The following is a 6,605-nucleotide window of genomic DNA, read 5'->3' as shown; positions in this document are numbered from 1 at the left end:
CTTATCCAGCAGTTTTAGCTAACCATTTCAATATACTTGTGACCCCACTCGCAAAAGTGTTAAATTATTACGGGCATCTTTCAAAGGCAATGTACCAGGTAAAGGCACAGAAAGAGGTAGAGAATGAGGCTGGACGGCTCATCTTGGGGTGAAGCCTGTCCCGAGGTTTTCTGGTCTGGGTGGGGCATGGCTGTGTGGGGCAGAGCGTTAGATGGAGAATTTGTCTTCTTTTTTCAGAGGTGGAGTACGAGGAGTTTTGTCTCCACACCTTCCACAGTGGGAAATTTTTATCTTTCTCCCTGTATATACATATATTTCCAGCTAATCTAGTTTATAAACCAGGGCAAACTAGAGTATCAAACACAGCCTAAAATAGATGAATATATATGTGTACCTACATAAAATAAATAGAGATATATGGGATCAGCATAAACATGTAGTACTTGTTATGTGAAAATAAGGTTTTAGTCCTCTTGGAATACAAAAATGAGTAAGAATTCATTCCTGCTTCAAGGGGCTGGTGATCTGGGCGGGGTCACAGGTAGGTTAGCAGGTGGTGTGACAAGACACAGAAGGCAACGGTGCAAAGTGACACAGGCACAGGCTCCTGGGGGGCCCAGGTGGAGGAGCCTCCCCGATGACGTGAGTCTTTTCACAAGGTCTTCAGTGCTCAAAGCCAAGGACAAGGTAAGGGGGGAGCGGGCTTTGAGACAGGCCGTGGCAGCGTTTATGCAAGATGCGATGGAAAAGGAAGTGGTTTTGTGCCCTTCAAATTAGACGTCTAGGTGCTTGCCTTTTCCCTCTCTGTGTAAAATGACTCATTCTCAGTATATTTATATATAAAATTGCTTTGGACTTTTAAGTTTATCAAAGACCAGGATCATATGCTAACGTGTATTGCCCAGCAGAAGACAGAGAATTATGGTGAAACAGCGCTTAGCAAGTGATCTCTGGAGATGACAGAGATGTTTCCAGGCAAAACTGTCCTCGGGCCCTGTTCTGAAGTGTCTGAAAGTTCCCCGGTCGCCCCATCCCCACGCCTTTTCATACTCATCCTCTCCAGGCGCCCTTCTCTCTGCTGCCCTCGGGCTTCTCCGAGCCGCCCTGTTTTGGGCCTCAGCCAGGCCTGGCACCCTGGCCAAAGGCTCCTCTGCAAATGAGCCTTCCCTTCCCAGCTCCTTTCTATCAGACGCCCTCTCTCCCATCCATCCACTGGGACGACTGGCTGTATCATTTAACTAACTAACAGTAATATATGAAAGCCCAAATTACTGGCTTATTATACGAGCTATCGCAAGAAAATATAATTTTTAAAAGAAGGCGTTTTAAGCTCCAATAAGCAAAGGCTGTAGCTTCAGCTGAGATTGTTTTCTCTTTGCTTTCCTGGCCCTCTCAACTGATGCCCTCCGGGAAACTGCTTCTCTGCCTGAGTTAATGTGCTCTGACCCTTGGAGACATTTGTAACGTTCAGGTGCCCTCTGGCGGCGAGAATAATCTCATGTTACATAAAACATGTATACCGTGTGCGTGTGTGTGTGTGTGTGGTGTGTCTGTGTGCACGCACATGCGCACACTTCCACCGAAAGGCTACAGTGATCAGAGCCTCTGCTGGGGGTCCCATCATCCCTCTTCCCACCATCTAGACCCCAAGTCCAGGCCCTCATTGTCTTGGGCCTTGATTGCTTCACTAGTCACCTGCCTGGTCCCCTTCCCCTCATTCTCACTGTCCTACAATTTCTTCTCTACCCAACCAGCAAAGTGATCCTTAATAACTTAATTTAGGCCATTTTTTCCACCAATTTAAAATCTTGAAGTCTCCCCCTTGCACTTGGAATTTTTTCCCCCAGAGGGCAAGATTTCACTTTGTCACTACATCAAATCTCACAAAATAAACCCAACACAGCCAGAAGCACTGAGCAGATAAAGTGCCAATCAAAAGATATTTCTATTACACAAGAGTGAGAGCAGCCAACTTAAGAAGCAATCTATTCCACAGACACTGTGAAGTAAGGAAGAGAAAATCTTACGAGGTGGGGTCTGTGCAGGGCAAGCAAATAGGCATAAATGTGGTAAATGACCAGCCTTAGGCTACTGCTCTGACCTCCTTCCCTACCTCTCTGTACGCCTTGCTCACTGCACCCCAGTAACTTGGGCCCTCTTCCTGTTCTCTGTAGAGCCTTGCTTCAGGACTGTTACCTTTGGCATGAAATACTCTTGTACCTGGAATATCCTTCTCAAAGAGTGTTCCGTGATTGGCTCCTTCACATCTTCTTTTTTTTTTTTTAAAGACTAGTCCTTTGTTTTATTAATTAATTTATTTACTTTTGCTGTGTTGGGTCTTCGTTTCCGTGCGAGGGCTTTCTCCAGTTGCAGCGAGCAGGGGCCACTCTTCATCGCGGTGCACGGGCCTCTCACTATCGCGGCCTCTCTTGTTGCGGAGCACAGGCTCCAGGCGCGCAGGCTCAGTAGTTGTGGCTCACGGGCCTAGTTTTTCCGCGGCATGTGGGATCTTCCCAGACCAGGGCTCGAACCCGTGTCCCCTGCATTAGCAGGCAGATTCTCAACCACTGAGCCACCAGGGAAGCCCCCTTCACATCTTCTTGACTTAGCTTGCCAGTCCCTTTGTCAGTCACTTTCACATCTAGTGAAGCCAACCTGCCGACTCCATCACGTGGCCCTAGCACTCATCACTACCTGAAATGATTTTTCATTTACTCACCACATTCATTGAATGCCTGCAGGGGGCGCTATCTCATGCACTCGAGATACATCAGGGTACAAACAGACCAGCTCCCTGCCTCGTAGAGTTTACAGATCTTGTCTATCCTGTTTTTTTACTTATTTCCATTAGCCTCCCCGACTAGGATATGGAAGCAGGGACCTTGGTCAGCCTTGTTCACTGCTTTATCCCCAGAGCCTAGAACAGTGCCTGGTACACCGTTTATGGCCAATCGCTATTGGTTGAATGAATAAGCAAACATTTGTATTTTTTATTAGGGTACACAAAACAACATGTTAAATTCCTATCATTGTGATAAAATTAATTCATTTACTGTAAAAATGAGGCAAAGAAGATACCTAATTATCTATTATTCCAGTGATTGATAACAATAGTTAGCATTTATGGACCACTTACTATGTGTCAGTCACTGTACTAAGTGCTTTATATGTATTATCTCACCTTCAGAAAATTCCATGACACAGGTAGGGCCATTCTCCCCGGTTTTTTGGTTTTAATTTTATTTATTTATTTAGGCTGCCTTGGGTCTTTGTTGCTGCGCGCGGGCTTTCTCTAGTTGCAGAGAGCGGGGGCTACTCTTGGTTGCGGTGCGTGGGCTTCTCATTGCGGTGGCTTCTCTTGTTGCGGAGCACGGGCTCTAGGTGCGCAGGCTTCAGTAGTTGTGGCTCGCCGGCTCTAGAACGCAGGCACAGTAGTTGTGGCGCACGGGCTTAGTTGCTCTGCAGCATGTGGGATCTTCTCGGACCAGGGCTCGAACCCGTATCCCCTGCATTGGCAGGCAGGTTCTTAACCACTGTGCCACTAGGGAAGCCCCATTCTCCCCTCTTTAAGATGAGGAATTTGAGGCTTAAAGAAGTTGCCCACCATCACAAAGCCATCAAATGGGAGGACAGGACAGTCCAATTCCTGAGTCCATGCTTTCAACCTCCTCTGTGTGCTACCTCTACACACATCCACATTCACATGAAGAAGGTCTACTTTACTCAATGGCTTCCTCTCTCACCCTCTGAATAAACTCAACACTCTTAGCTGGGCACGTGGGACCCTTACTGAGCAGTCCTGCTCCTGTTTCCCTCACCTCCTACTCTGCACTGAAGCATCAAGGCTCCCAGACTTTTCTGTGCTGCTTTCCTCTCCTTGCAATTGTATGGTTTGTTCCCTCCTTTGAAACTCCTACTCATAACTCCTACTAATACTTCAAAACTCAGCTATCACTTTCTCCAGATGCCCTTCCTGGTTTCCTGGGCTGGGTTATGTGCCCTTTCTCTGTTGCCCCCCAGCACCTTTGACATGCCTCTATAATTCTCAGTAAACTGTCTTCCCTCCCTGCAGTAGAAGCTACTTGGGAGATGAGGCTTTGCTTTTCATCTCCAGATTTCCAGAGTTTAGCACAAAGCTTGGAAGAGAGGTGTTGAATAATGCTTTGAATAATGGATTTTTATTTGGGGATTAGTTGAATGCCATGCTTCAGTATTTTACACACAGCGAGGAAAGGATCCTATGAGAAAGAGAGGGTTAGAATGTGGCACGTGGAAGTCTTCATTGATGAGGCCACATGGAGTGTACAAACGGGGGGCTGAGAGGCACAGGCGTGGGCGGAGTGGTACTTAACGCAACACTTGGTAGAACTGAATCATTCTCTTTATTCTCACCCCAGTGGAAGAAGAGATACTGGGATTTGCCCCTCAGGCCTCTGACTCCAGAGCCTGTGCTAATCTCTAGGCGAGGTTGCCTCAAATATACTGGGCCTTCCAAAGAATGGATGTATCCCTTTATTTGTGTATCCTTTCAGTGGTTATATCTGTCTGTGTTTGCAAAGAATAATCAATTTTCTAGAAGCACATTTTTTGGCTGCACCACATGGCTGGTGGGATCTTAGTTCCCACAGGGATTGAACCTGGGCCCCCTGCACAGGTTTCCCCCTGCAGTGGAAGCACGAAGTCCTAACCACTGGAGCGCCAGGGAATTCCCTAAAAGCACTTTTAAAATGTTCATAAATAGGGCTTCCCTGGTGGCGCAGTGGTTGAAAGTCCGCCTGCCGATGCAGGGGACACGGGTTCGTGCCCCAGTTCGGGAAGATCCCACATGCCGCGGAGCGGCTGGGCCTGTGAGCCATGGCCGCTGAGCCTGCGCGTCCAGAGCCTGTGCTCCGCAACCAGAGAGGCCACAACAGTGAGAGGCCCGAGTACCACAAAAAAAAAAAAGTTCATAAATAGCTAATTGCCTAATGACGGGTGCACTGCCTTAATTTACTCAAGTTTACACAACGACTAATAGTAGAGCAATTTGCCTCTAGATACTCTTCTCTTAACCACTGGCCTATCTTGCCTTAAAACAACTCAGCCATTCAATCATTTGTTCTACAAATACGTATTGAGCTCTACAACATACCAGCTATTGTTCCAGGTCAGCAACGTTCAATAAAATTTTGGTGGTGATGAAATAGCCTGTATCTGTCCTGACCAATATGGTAGCCACTAGCCACAGACAGCTCTTGAGCACCTCCATGTGGCGAGTACAACTGAAGCACTGAGTTTTAAATTTTACTTCATTGCAATTAAGTTAAATTAAGTAGTCACATGTAACAAGGGGCTACCAAAATGGACAGTATAATTCTAGATGCTAGGGAAACATCAGTTAGAAACAAAGATCCCTCCTCTTGAGGAGTTTACATTTTGGGGATGAAGGTAGAGGTGAGAAAGGAAGAGAAACACAGTAAATAAAACATAATAAATAAGTGAAATATACAGCACATGATGTGCTACAAAAAATGAAATGTGCAGCAGAGGAAGGAGGGCCTAAGTTGCATTTTAAAATAGGGGGGTCAGGGCTTCCTTGGTGGCGCAGTGGTTAAGAACCTGCCTGCCAATGCAGAGTACACGGGTTCGAGCCCTGGTCTGGGAAGATCCCACAGGCTGTGGAGCAACCAAGCCCACGCGCCACAACTATTGAGCCTGCGCTCTAGAGCCCGTGAGCCGTAACTACTGAGCCCGTGAGCCACAACTACGGAAGCCTGCGTGCCTAGAGCCCGTGCTCCACAGCAAGAGAAGCCACCGCGATGAGAAGCCCGCACACTCCAACGAAAAGTAGCCCCCGCTCGCGGCAACTAGAGAAAGCCCGCGCGCACCAACAAAGACCCAACGTGGCCAAAAATAAATAATAAATAAATAAAAATTTAAAAAAATAAAATAGGGTGGCCAAGTTAATGTCAGAGCTTTTGGATCCTTTGGTTACGATAATTCAGTCCAATCCAATTTCAACCCCGATTTCTCTTCTCCTCTCCTTCCTCTCAAGCTCCTCAAGGATGGGGCAGGAAGGGGATAGAAACGGCAGTCTTGCCTTTTTTGTTGTTGGTGCTCTTAATTCTAATTCATTTGTGATTGTATTTACATTTAACTATTTAGACATATAGTTAGTATATGAAGCAAAGCGATGTTTCCTAAGGGATGGTGTTCAGGGTCACCACAGCCCTCTCCATGGTGAAGCACCTCCTCAGAGAAGGGCAGCCATGCTTCCTCCTGCTGCTGTTAGCTCATCCCCAAATGCCCTCTTCTGGTGGGGTATCACCTCCTTTGGCTCCCTGGGCAGCCCTACATCTCCCCTTCCTGTACTATTCTCCTTCATGGGGAATCATGGGAACCACTGAGAACCCTGCTACCCTTCCCCAGGCCACTGTTCCTTCGAACCAGCTGGCCAAGCCTCCCCACCTTCAGAATCTCTCTGTGAGAAATAGACACCAGTCCTCATGTTCATGAGACCCCTGTACACCAGCTGTCCCAAGACAAGCTCTTCCAAGACCCCCTCATCATGCTCAGCTCTGCTTGGACAGTAAGTGCACTAGTGGCCAGCTGGGAGAGAGCTAAGT

Source organism: Delphinapterus leucas, chromosome 18, assembly GCF_059928025.1.
Source record: "Delphinapterus leucas isolate spDelLeu-1000000601 "Yukka" chromosome 18, BTC_Dleu_Yukka2, whole genome shotgun sequence".
NCBI classification, from domain to species: Eukaryota; Metazoa; Chordata; class Mammalia; order Artiodactyla; family Monodontidae; genus Delphinapterus; species Delphinapterus leucas.
Note: the sequence above shows the minus strand (reverse complement) of the source record.